Source organism: Malus sylvestris, chromosome 13 (assembly GCF_916048215.2).
Source record: "Malus sylvestris chromosome 13, drMalSylv7.2, whole genome shotgun sequence".
In the NCBI taxonomy this organism is placed as follows: Eukaryota; Viridiplantae; Streptophyta; class Magnoliopsida; order Rosales; family Rosaceae; genus Malus; species Malus sylvestris.
In genome coordinates, this window is record NC_062272.1 from 12271721 (window position 1) to 12286188 (window position 14468).

Here is a 14468-nt window from a genome sequence, read left to right on the forward strand (position 1 = left end):
TATGATGGTGTGGTGTTCGGATGCAATTGGGGCGGCTACCTTCCGGTGAACAACAAAGCGTTCATAAACAGCCATTGCTAACTTAATTACAATGAGTTAATTAAGGGGAGCTATCTGGCTTGGTTTGCTTTGTGCTTGTCTTACCGAAAAAATTAGGAGGAGCCAAGCCACATTATATAGGAGTCCTATAAAGCTTCACAAGTGGGCTTTCTGATCAGGTTCTTGCGATTCTCCATTATCCTTCCTTTTCTAGTAGGAGAATATTATTGAAACGAATCTTGCCTAAAATCCTTTCTACTATGACCCAGAAATTATGTTAAAACGTACGTTTACTTGTACTAGTTCTTGAGATTATTCATCAATATATGGCTAGATACTACTTCGTTAGCGTTTCACACATATAACTAAAGGTTGCGTAGCTTACTTTTCCTAGTGCATTATTTACAGAATTTAGGTACTTCTAACAAAAGTGGTTTTACCTATACCTCTTCTAAGCAAAAACAGTAATTTAATCATGCTCCAAGGTATCTTGTATTGTAGAGTTTTTAGTCATTAGATCTTGGTTATTGTATGCTATTTCTACCATCTAATAGAGGTTGATTTCACCTATATATCTATGTAGAACCGATTAGAGGGGTAATCAATGTAATTAGTAAAGATGGTACAAACAACAACAAAGTTTTATTCCAGTAAGTGGGGTTCGCTATATGAATCCTAGATCAACATCACTGTGCTAGGTTTTGCTTCATGTTTTATGTTAGCTCTAAGTACTCCATGCTTTTTTTTTAAGTTTTTCCAAGTCTTCCTCTACTCCTTTTGCTCCGAGTCTCCATTTGATAATCGCATTTTTAACTGGAACATTTGTAGGAAAGATGGTACAAACGACAACACTATTAGTTTTCATTTTCTATTTCCTACTCTGACTAATACACGTTGTTGATAATGAGGTTTTTCTTTATATAGTTCCTAAATCAAATTAAATCGATTAAAGATGAATTCGGGTCTTGATAAGCAATATTCTGATAAGGTTTGGACAAGAGTTACATTATTTTATGTCTACCACAGAATACATAATGTTATATAATAACATACACAGGTTAGAATTTTTTTCCCCTCCATAATTTTTGATAGTTTTGGAACTATATATGCATTAGATTATTTACTGGATTCAAGCGCATGAGCCTCTCATGATACTCGGAACCCTTCTGGGACACTAAATCCTTTCACTGACTGTATGGATAATAACCAATAAGTTAATAGAGATAGCTGCCGTTTGAAAGAAAACACTGATATATATTGGTATCGATCGGTATAACACAACAGGTTTTGGATCAATCTTATGAGATATTATTAAACTTTTATCGTTTCTGCAGGGATCTTAATTTCAAAATAATTGAATAATTTGGTTTTCTTTTTCTTGGATTTAAGTTTTTAACTTCTCAAAAAATCTGCTCTAGACTGAAAAGCTACATAATGTACTAGTACATTATAATATGAGTTGATTGATGGTATCACGTGATCATCACGTCACACTAAAAGGTTTACTCTGGACTGAAGAAGGTAGCAAAATTAAGCAAGTTAACCTGGACTATCTAGTGGACAAAAAAAAATAAAAAATAAAAGAGTATCTAGTACCGAAGAAAGAAATTTAATGTATCAGAAGAAATAAGTTTGGTATGTATGCATGCTTACGATGGTAAATCTTACGTAACCAAATTATTCTTATTTATCTTCCGAAAGACAAGGTCTGCGCTTAATATCTTCTTGGTAATATTCTTGATCATATTTGCCTTACATTACGAGTAGTGGAGGAATCATTTGCCTCTAGCTTGCCATTTTTGTAGATATAAAGTTTGTAAAATCGATCGATCGATTCCATTTCCTTAAAAAAATGGCATATCCTTTTGGCATCTCTTTCGTTTCATATTTTGCTTTTATTTTTATTTTTATCAAAGCCAGATAACACAAGCATCCCTGTTAGAAAAAGGTAGAAGGACGTTCCTTAGGGAAAATGGGAAGGTATTAATTCCTTGGGTAAATTACATTTTATCCTTTCAAGTTTGGGCGAAATTACAACCTCATATAACATCTTTAAAATATTTCAATTCCATACATTTACTATCATTTTATTTCAATATTATATATACATTCCGTTAGATGTGTGGGCACATGAGAAATGATAGGATTAAGAATGAGGATATCTTAGGCAAAGCAGGAGTGATCGCAATTGAAGATAAGATGAGAAAAAATCGGATAAAATAGTTTGAACACGTGAACCGAAGACCTACAAATGATCCGGTTAGAAGATACGACTATGAGCTGGGTAAAATAGGTCGAGGAAGACCTAGGAAGACTTTAAATGAGAGTATCAAAAAAATATGGAGTACTTTGAGCTAACGGAAGACTTGGCACAAAACCGAACGCAATGATGTTCTGGGATTCATAGGGTTGATTGTTGTTGTACTTCAAATCAGTATCTTTTAAGACGATGATCGTTATGTTTTCAGAAAGAAAGAAAAAAAAAAACCTAAAATCACATTTAAAGTTGCCTACCTCAAACGCTAGCGTCGCTAAGAAATCAAATTTGGAACAAAATATAAAAAACAACGAAACTCCAAAAGACCCTCAAAACTTAAAATGCCGTTTTGATGTAACAAACGAGTCTTTCCATTCTCTTTTGACATGGCATATTGTGAGCTCAATCGGAGCTCAAAGATCATGGTGGATTTTGTTGTTTCTGAACTTACTCCTGTCTCAACCAATTTTCCTACTTCACTAGATTACTTGCAGAAATAGAATATATTAACAATATGTGGTTATTCTCACTTGTACGTAAGACATTGATCATATAATCATATGAATCTCATTTTCGTAAGAGATGTGGTCAATCCAAAATGCAGATACAAGAGGCCAAGGTCCTCACCACATTCATATAAATGGAGTGTTGTCAGGAATGCAGTACATCACCATTGGAAAACACCATTGTGAAAAAAGAAAAGGAAAAAGGAATGTGAAACAAACAGTATATTTTGCCCACTACCTCTGAAGTTTAGAAGATTTTGATTTTATATATAACAAGAGAAAGTACTACGCATAAGGGGGTACGTAGCTTTATATCTACATATTACAAGCGGAATATATGCATCGTTAAGCACAGATAAATTAAGCTCTATAGCTTAATACACATAGAGCTTTATTTAATTAGCTAGCTACTACTAATTACTTATACCAAACTAATTAAGTATGTTACGTATTAGCTGGGCTATTAGCCGCGATTCTTGGGATAGTCTCTTATCTCTATCCCCCCAAATAAGAGGGCTGCATCCTTGCTATTAAGAACGGGCTGATCTGTTATAAAAGGAGGTTGTTTGCCTCCACGAGCTTGCTGATGATCTTGAATAAACGGAGGCCTCGTATGGCTCCTCCCGGTTGGCCGGCCATAGAACTTGTCTATCATAGCAAAAGCCTCCACTCCAAGCCGTGCTAGCTCTTCCTGCGTCGCCATGATAAAATTGCTAAGTTTACAAGAACAAAAGAAAAATACAGACGCACAAATAGGGTATTCAGGTAAATTGGTTTGCCTTTGTTTGCTGGTTAAAAGGTTAGCGGCCAAGCCCCATTATATAGGAATAGGAGTTAAAAAGGTGATCGCTTCATGGAGGGCCTTAATATCTTAGAATGGATAATATTTGGATAACGCGATTCAAAAATCTTTTCTTTGATTCTTTCCAAAAAAGTCTTCCCACTTTTGGTGATTCATTTGAATTAAAGACATTTGGAATAAATCTTTGATTTGGGGGCTTGCTTAAGTTGGAAATCCATGTAATTAATTAATTAACTAATGTTGAAAGTTAGAAAAGTGCCTTATAAAGTACACAGGGCACTATTGATGCATGGTAGGTTCTTTGGTGCTAATTAAGAGTTTCATGGCAAGTTGGTCCAAAACACATTAATTAATGAAAGATAGGAATAACGATCAAATGGTGGAACTTGGGAGGTGAAGATATTATCTTTATCTTCCCGAAGAGATTGAAAGGAATCTATATATGGTTTACCACTTTATCTCGTTTTCCTTGGGTGGCTTGAGGATATTGGTACACATTTTCCAGAAGTAGTTCCAATTTACGGAAATATGAAGCATTGTTGAAACATATCTAGCGTTCCTTAATTTCCATCCATAATTAAATGATAAATATCACAGCTTTAACAAAGCAAATCTATTTGTACTATACTTTACCAATCTCGAAACTATCGAACAAGGGTGAACTTTATACCTTTAGGGACCCACTAAAGGATTCGTGGTGAGGCACCAATGCCGAAGCACAAGAGTTTCTCTCAAACCAGGAAGCCAATCACAATACAACACATGTCAATATTAGAATAAAGCTCCTAGAGTCCACATCGACCACGGACGGAAGCTGGAGACTCTCCTCAATTATAAAAAGAGACTATTCTCCTACCATTAATCCTTAATGTCATTATTATACTTAAACTCGTCATTAGGACTCACTAATGATGATTATGCTTGAACCTATGTATTGTGTAAACTCTTCACTATTAATGAGAACTCCTCTACTTTCGTGGACATAGCCCAACTTAGGGTGAACTACGTACATCTTGTGTTTGTTTTCCTATCTCTATTTCTATCTCTTTACATATTATTCTCACTAGGTGACCCAAGCAATCATTGCGAATGTCACAAACTTAACACTTTACGTTGTTCCAAAATCTCACTGATTTTGTGCATCAACAAAATCCATATATAACAAGGGTCCTCAAAGATTTCAAAGGAAAGACCCTTCATTATGTTAGGGAATTCTACCCCCAACAAATTAAATGAGTGAGCATCTCCAGGAATCCAAGGGTAGTAATGGTTAGCAAAGTTAGATTTGTTATGTTATGTCGAACAACTTTATCTCCAACAAAAGTAGCAACTGAATTAGCAAATTGAAGACAAATTTTCATCAAAAGTATTGTTTAGTAGAGAGTTGAAAAATAAAAATTTGGGCTCTACAAGATATGATAAACTTAGGATGGTATTATTTTTTAAGGTGAAAAAATAAATTTGAAGAGTTGCCATAATTGAAGATAAGATGAGAGAAAATCAGTTAAATTACTTTGGACACGTGAACCCAAGACCTACAAATGCTCCAGATAGAATAGGCGACTATGAGACTGAGGCTTAAGGCAAAAGGGGTAGAGGAAGGCTCGGAAAAAGATTTTAAGAAAATACATGGAGTACTTGGAGCTAACAGAAGACATGACATGACGCAAAACCGAACACAATAGCGTTCTAGGATTCATACAGCCAACCTCACTTAGTGATAAGGCTTGGTTGTTGTTGTGGTTGAAGAGTGGGTTGGAGTGACAAACTTTAAAGTACGTAGAATAAAATTGCCACATAAGTTCGCAAAATGACACTCTTATTGGATATTGTCATAGATTGAAATAAATTTCTTTTAGACTTTCATTTCGCATTTTCATTTTCCAATGTTGCACTATGATCCGAACCATTTATTTTTTGGTCATCCTTTAAGGTCATCTCTGTAAAAATGAACTAAATCTTTAAAAAAAATTATAAAAAAAAAAAAAAAGTTATCTAATGGTTATAAAATCAATGAACGAACCATGTTTTTTAGTTAAATATTGAAACTAGGAGTTAAGAGTTTAGGGATCAAACAGTTAAATGATTTCTAATTTGGTTGATTTTTTATAAATTAGTTAATCTTAAGGGGTGGCCTAGAAATATATAGTTATGTTTATAAGAGAACATTGCGTTCGTAAAAAGAAATTAAAAGTAGAAAAAGAAGTTCAAAAGCATACACCTTCATCGCTCAGTGTTAGGAAAAAAAGGGTAAAAGTCTTGGTTTGGCGCCAAAATCTTGCGCGACGCACAGGCCAGCATACACCTTCATCGCTCAATGTTAGGAAAAAAAGGGTAAAAGTCTTGGTTTGGCGCCAAAATCTTGTGCGACGCACGCGGCCTGTGCGTCGCGCAAAGGTCCTTTGCGCGACAAAGGTGTGCATTCATTGCTCAAAATAGCTTTGCACGACGAAGGCAAAGCTATTTTGCGCATCAAATGCACACCTTCGTCGCACAAAGTCAACAACTTTGTGATATAACATAAGATTTTGTGGTATCCACTTGTGTAAATATTTTAAATTGACGATCGAATTAGTTCATTGTAATCATATACGATCAAGGAGTGTAGCTGTAAAAAAATCATCAAAATCGGAGTTAAAATAACCGTTAAATCGTGATTTTTTGTTTATAACCGTAAAATTTTTTTGTCCCATTACTTGATCTTTGAATGTTTATTTTTTGTGATTTTTGGTGTATGCGATCTCGAAGCATATACAAACAAGTTTGACGGTTGGATCGTTGAAGCTAATTTCATAGAATGGTATTCCATCAAAACGATAGATTCACTAACACTTGGAGTTTATGTATAACATAAGATTTTGTGGTATCCACTTGTGTAAATATTTTAAATTGACGATCGAATTAGTTCATTGTATTCATATAAGATCAAGGAGTGTAGCTGTAAAAAAATCATCAAAATCGGAGTTAAAATAACCGTTAAATCGTGAATTTTCGTTTAAAACCGTCGAAAAGTTTTGTCCAGTTACTTGATCTCTGAATGTTTTTTTTTTTTTTGCGATTTTAGTGTATGCAATCTCAAAGTATATGAAAATAAGTTTGACGGTTGGATTGTTGAAATTAATTTTGTAGGATGCGTATCCCATCAAAACGATAGATTCACTAACACTTAGAGTTTATTTATACTTTTCATTAAGTATAACGTAAGATTTTGTGGTATCCGCTAATGTAAATATTTTAAATTGAAGATTGAATTCATTCATTGTATTCATATAGGATCAAGGAGTGTAGCTGTAAAAAATCATCAAAATCGGAGTTAAAACTACCGTTAAATCGTAAATTTTCGTTTATAACCGTCAAGTTCAATGATATATATATTTATTTATTAAGTAGCTTTAAATTTATTTATTTTGTTATAACACTTAAGAAATTGAATGGTATATATATTTATTAAGTAGCTTTAAATTTATTATTGCAGTTCGGATCGGGTTTTTGTTAGAAAAATATATTATTGTGTTTTATGTAAAAAAAAAAATTTGAAAGGAGTAAAGTCACATTTTCAGTAAATTTTATAATATTTAAAAAAAAAACTTGCGCAACGTGACAATTGGGTCGTTGCGCAAACACACTTTGAGCGACGCACCACCAATGCGTTACGCAAAGACTGTTTGCGCGACGCACCAACCAATGCATCACACAAAGGTTGTTTGTGCGACAAACAAATTGCGTCACACAAAGGGTTTTTGTGGTCCACTTCTGTAAATATTTTAAATTGACAATCAAATTAGTTCATTGTATTCATATAGGATCAAGGAGTATAGCTGTAAAAAAATCATCAAAATCGAAGTTAAATCTACCGTTAAATCGTGATTTTTTTTTTATAACCATAAAAAAGTTTTGTCCCGTTACTTGATCTCTAAATGTTTGTTTGTTGCGATTTTTGGCGTATGCGATTTCGAAGTATATACAAACAAGTTTGACGGTTCAATTGTTGAAACTAGTTTCGTAGAATACGTATCTCATCAAAACAATAGATTCACTAACACTTGGAGTTTATTTATACTTTCATTAAGTATAACATAAGATTTTGTAGTATCCACTTGTGTAAATATTTTAAATCGAAGATCGAATTCATTCACTGTATTCATATAGGGTCAAGGAGTGTAGCTGTAAAAAAATCATCAAAATCGGAGTTAAAATAACCGTTAAATCGTGATTTTTCATTTATAACCGTTGAAAAGTTTTGTCTCGTTACTTGGTCTCTGAATGTTTGTTTTTTGCAATTTTTTGCGTATGCTATCTCGAAGTAAATACAAACAAGTTTGACGGTTGGATCGTTGAAACTAGTTTCGTAAAATGTGTATCCCATCAAAACAATAGATTTACTAACACTTGGAGTTTATTTATACTTTCATTAAGTATAACATAAGCTTTTGTGGTATCCAATAGTGTAAATATTTTAAATTGAAGATTGAATTCATTCATTGTATTCACATAAGATCAAGGAGTGTAGCTATAAAAAAAATCATCCAAATCGGAGTCAAAATAACCGTTAGATCGTGAATTTTCATTTATAACCGTCGAAAAGTTTTGTCCCATTACTTGATCTCTTAATGTTTGTTTTTTACGTATGCGATCTCAAAGTATATACAAACAAGTTTGACGGCTGGATCGTTGAAACTAGTTTCGTAGATTGCGTATCCCATCAAAATGATATATATATTTATTAAGTAGTTTTAAATTTATTTGTTTTGTACGTATAACACTTAAGAAATTGAATGATATGTCTATTTATTAATGTCATGTGTTATGATTTAGTTCCTGTTTGTACCATACTTGACCAATCCCGAAACTACCGAGCACCGGCCAACGCTATACTGTCAAGGACCCAGAAGAGTTCCCCTCCGACCAGGAGGCCAATCACTACTCGACACGTGTCAAGATTAGAAGCCAATCAGAGCGCAGCACGTGTCAACATCAAGAACCAATCATAACATGACACATGTCAATGTGACAAAGCTACAAGTTTTTCTATAAATAGGGGTCATTCCCCCACAATATTGCCTAATGCCATTTTGTGTTAAATCATTCACAAGAACTCACTAAATTGAGACCTTGATCCTTTGTACTTGTGTAAGCCCTTCACTACTAATAAGAACTCCTCTACTCCGTGGACGTAGCCAATCTGGGTGAACCACGTACATCCTGTGTTTGCTTCTCTGTCTCTATTCATTTACGTACTTATCCTCACTAGTGACTGAAGCAACCAAGCAACCAAGCGAAGGTCACAAAACCTGACACTTTCTGTTGTACCAAAGTCTTCGCTGATTTTGTGCATCAACATTTGGCGCCGTCTGTGGGAATCGACACTTATTCCTACTCTCTTCAGCTGTGTCAAGCTGGTTTCTATCATTCGTACACTTTCTTTTGACCAGGCATCCCTCTCCAACATGGGAAGCGAAGGAAGCCACAGCACACAGAATGACACCCCCCTTGCACATAGTGCGAAACAACGAAAGAAGGAAGGAAAACGAGTTCTTCTTCAAGCTAAAGTCGATGAGTTGGAAGCTCAGAACAACAAGATAGCAATAAGGAATGAGGTCCTCCAGGAGCAATATGAGAAGCTCTTCGAGACACTCCACGAAGCTAGGCAAGCTCAGACACGCGAGCTTGTTGCCCCCGTGGAAGTCAACCATCAACTGGGTGCCCTCCAACATGGAGGGTCACATGCATTCGACATAGATATCCCTGATAGGGAACAGATTACCCCTCGACTTGATAATCAACATGAGGCTTCTCTTAACCCAGTTGCTTCGACCCGAACCATGAGAAGTGGAGGGAGACACCTCTTTACTGAAGGGGCAGAAGGATCGAAAGCCGTCTTTCGCGATTGTCGGGATTTCCTGAAGCAACGTCGAGAGAATTCCATCCATATAAGCTCAAAGATTAATGACCCAAGGATTTCTGAGAGACTCGGTCCCCTGCCACGGCCCAAGCCGGCCACCAATTTGGGGAAGGGGCAACAAGTCCCAGAGAGACATGAGGGTACAGGGGACTCAGAGGTGTTCCGACAGACATACCCTGGAAGCCAGTACAGCGAGTCCAGGGAAAAATCACATGCCCTCGATCAAACCTTCCTAATTCCAAGAGGAGATGGAGATTTACGAAAGAAAGCTCCAGTGACACATAACTCCGCTCAGGACCCCCTTGTCCTACAACTTCTTGAGGAAGTAAACAAGTTGAAGGCTGAACGTCAGGCTGAAATACCTGACTGGAACCAACCCAGGCCTGGCCCTCTTACAAGGAGGATCCTCAACACCCCCCTTCAAGCAAAGACAAAGCAAAAGCTTGGCTTGCAACTTTATACTGGAAAAGAGGACCCGATTGAGCACCTTAACCTCTTTGAGTCCACCATGGCATACCGGATGCACACCGACGAAGAGCGATGTCTTCTCTTCCCCTCCACCCTCTCTGGTGGAGCTCTAAATTGGTATTGTCGTCTTACACCTGAGACGGTAGACTCATTTGAGGAATTGAGGAAACTATTTGTTTCCCAACACATTTTCCAAACCGATCGCTTGCACTCTGCAGATGATTTGTACACTATCCGCCAGAAGCCAGACGAGTCATTACGTATGTATGCTGGCCGCTTCAGCCATGAATACTCCCGGTGTGCCGAGGCAGATGACAAGACTGCCCTCAAAGCCTTCACGGCAGGCCTACGTGATTGTTTCTTTAAATACATGATCAATGCCAATACTTGGAAGACTTACTCTGAGGTGATGGCGCAGGCTTATAACCATGCCTCCGCCGAGGCAAAGACATATCAGGGGAAACCCCCTACAACCATCCTTTATCAACAAGTGGGAGGTGGAAGCCAGACTCACCTAAATGAGAAGACCTCGACTTCCCAAACAGCAGTGGCACCTCCCCATGCCTTGCATAATGCTTCACCGAATCAACAGACATATCAATTTCAAGGCAAGAGGAAGGATTTCCATCCTCACCACTCTCCTTTCAGTAAAAAGAGTAAGGGACACTATCCCGATAACCAAGGGTATCGCCACAATAACGCTCGCCCCCAGGCAGTCAATGCAGTGGGTCAAACCCGCGTCAAGATACCCCCTACCCCAAGGTATGAGACATACACGCCCTTGAATGCCACATGCGCGGCCATTTACCCCAGCATAGCTCACCTGATACCAAAACCAAAGCCGAGGCACCCAGATTACACGCCCCCGAATAACGCGGGCACGTTTTGTTGCTACCATGAGCATAACGGCCATGATAGCGAGAAATGTATCATCCTCCGTGATCGTATTGAAGCTTTGGCACGAGAAGGAAAAATTGATCAATTCCTTCTTCACCCTCAAAGGGATAACCGTAACCAACGCCAGGTGAATGTCATATATTCCATAAGCGGCGGCACACCCATATCTGAATATTCCAATAGGGCCATGAAAAACAGTGAACGAAGTCTGAGGACTGGTCACCAAGTGTTTCACGTGGAAGACATCAGGGGAGGGAAGTATCAAAAACCTAACTGGGATCCGATATGTTTCTACCCTGAGGAAGAAAGAGGCATCATCTACCCTCATAACGACCCATTGATCGTGGAGGCTCACATAGCCAACTTTGATGTTCGACGAATCCTCGTAGACACAGGGGCTTCGGTCAATATCATGTTTGCCGAAGCTTTCAGGGCGCTCAGTGTAGCTGAACACTTGCTCGATCGCTCGATTTCTCCTCTGATAAGCTTCTCCGGTGATATCGTGCAACCCTTAGGGAGCATACATTTACCCTTTACTATTGGTACAGGCCCTTACACGGCTACCATTACCACTAACTTCCTAGTGGTTGACTGCCCAACGGCATACAATGTCATCTTTGGGCGCACAGGCATCAATGATCTCAAGGCTATGGTATCCACGCATATGCTGTTGATGAAATTTCCAACCCCCCATGGCAACGGCTACATCAGAGGAGATCAGCTTAGTGCACGATCATGTTACAACACTTCAGTTAAGCAACAACACTTGCCCGGACCCAAGGAAACCCTGTCTGTACATGACCAAGTCACAAAGACCAGCCTAGATGAAGCGAACTTGGATCTTCCTGATAGCAACAATCAACCCGATGATCCTCGAGATGACTCTTTCACCCAGCAAGCCCAACCTGCTGAAGAGTTGGAGAAGGTACCTATCTCAAGAGATTATCCAGATCGCATGGTGAAGATTGGCACCACATTGTCACCACCCCTTCGGTTAGCATTGATATCTTTTTTGAAAGAGAACACTGAAGTCTTCGCCTGGTCATACGAGGACATGCCAGGCATCTCTCCCGATGTCATCTGTCATCGTTTGAGTATTGACCCCAAGATCAAGCCGGTGAGACAGAAGCGAAGATCTTATGACGCTGAACGATACGAGGCAATGAAAGCAGAAGTTGAAAAACTCAAAGGCATAGGCTTTGTCCGCGAAGTCAATTACCCGACATGGGTAGCAAATGTGGTCCTTGTTAAGAAAAATCCAACCAAAGAAAGTCTTTTGCTTCAAAAGGTCTTGTGGAGAATGTGTGTTGACTACACCGACCTAAACAAAGGGTGTCCGAAAGATAGCTTCCCTCTTCCTCTTATTGACAGACTTATAGACTCTACGGCCGGGTGTGAACTCCTGAGCTTCATGGATGCTTACTCAGGATACAACCAAATCCTCATGAACCCTTCGGATCAAGAACACACAGCCTTCACTACCGACAGAGGACTATACTGCTATAAAGTCATGCCTTTCGGCCTAAAGAATGCAGGAGCGACTTATCAGAGACTAGTCAACTCAATGTTCGCCGAGCAGATTGGGAAGAGCATGGAAGTTTACGTTGATGATATGTTAGTCAAGAGCAAACATGCTGACCAACACATCACCAACCTATCTGAAACTTTCACTATTTTGAAGAGGTATCGAATGAGGTTAAACTCCAACAAATGTGCCTTCGGCGTAGGCTCTGGCAAATTCTTAGGTTTCATGATTAGCCAACGAGGCATTGAAGCTAATCCCGAGAAGATCAAAGCAATCCTCGACATGAAGGAACCGGTAACTTCAAAGGACATCCAGAGCCTTACTGGCAAGGTGGCAGCCTTAACCAGGTTCATTTCTAAGGCCACAGACAAATGTGCTCCCTTTTTTAAAGCACTTAAGGGAAGTAGGAAGTACATTACATGGACTGATGAATGTGCCGAGGCATTCAAAAACCTCAAGGAGTACATGAGTAAAGCCCCTCTACTCTCCAAGCCCGAGGTAGGAGACATTCTCATTATCTACCTATCGGTATCAGCTTCAGCCGTAAGTTCCGTTCTCATTCGAAAGGATGGGAATATTGAGCGACCTGTCTACTACGCTAGCAAAGCCCTACAAGATGCGGAGACACGATACTCCAACATTGAGAAATTAGCTCTAGCATTGGTCATGTCTGCTCGGAAACTTCGCCCTTATTTCCAAGCACACGCCATCATCGTGCTTACCAATCACCCTCTTCGACAGATACTCCAGAGTCCTGACACGTCTGGGCGAATGATCAAATGGGCGATAGCATTGGGTGAGTTTGACATCTCCTACCAACCAAAACCAGCCGAAAAAGGTCAAGCAGTAGCAGATTTCATTGCCGACTTCACATATCCGGTTGACATTGCTTCTACACCTGAAGCAGTGGCTTCATTACCCCCGGAAGCTCAGAAGGTAGAATCAACGACCTCAGCTTGGAGTCTGTATGTTGATGGCTCATCAAACCAACAGGGCTGTTGAGCGGGATTAGTCTTGACTACGCCCGACAAGGTAGCAATGGAGTATGCTCTTCGTTTCAAATTCAAGGCATCAAACAATGAGGCCGAGTATGAAGCCCTTCTGGCAGGATTACGTTTGGCCAAACACCTCGGGGTTAAACAAATTGATATTTTCAGTGACTCCCAATTAGTGGTCAACCAGGTTACCAACAACTTTGATGCTAAGGACAGCTCCATGGCAGCATATCTTGCGCAAACACAACTTTTGCTCAAGCACTTCCACTACCAGATCACCCAAGTTCCTCGAGCGGCAAACAGTCATGCAGACGCCCTGGCTCGCCTCGCCTCAGCTGTGGAAGACAAGATTGGAAGAAAAATTCATGTCGAACTGTTAGCAACACCAAGCACCATGGCCGCAGAAGTATGCAACTTACAACAGGGGGATAGTTGGATCACCCCGATCTATAATTTCCTTGCTCATGGCACCCTCCCAAATGATAAAGTCCAGGCTAAGCAAATTCGATACAAGTCTACCCGCTACCTGATCATCAATGATCAACTCTATAAGCGAGGTTTTAGCCTGCCATACTTAAGGTGTCTTACGCCTGCCGAGGCGGAAATCGTCCTTCGGGAAATACATGAGGGAGTCTGTGGAGATCATGCTGGATCTCGGTCCCTAGCACACAAGACTTTTCGCCAAGGATATTACTGGCCAACACTCCACCAGGATGCCATCAAAGTATCCCGCTCATGTGACAAATGTCAACGATATGCAACTATTCCTCATTCCCCTCCAGAGCCTCTTACTCCTATGATCAGCCCTTGGCCCTTCGCCCAGTGGGGACTTGATTTGATCGGCCCAATGCCGGCAGGGAAGGGCAAAGTCTGTTACGCAGTCGTTGCAGTGGACTACTTCACAAAGTGGGCCGAAGTAGAACCCTTGGCAACCATTACTGAGGCAAAGATAGAAGACTTTGTGTGGAAGAACATCCTTTGTAGATTCGGCATTCCCAATGCGATAGTCACTGACAATGGGCGACAGTTTGACAACAAGAAGTTCAGGTTGTTCTGCTCTAAGTTCAACATCAACTT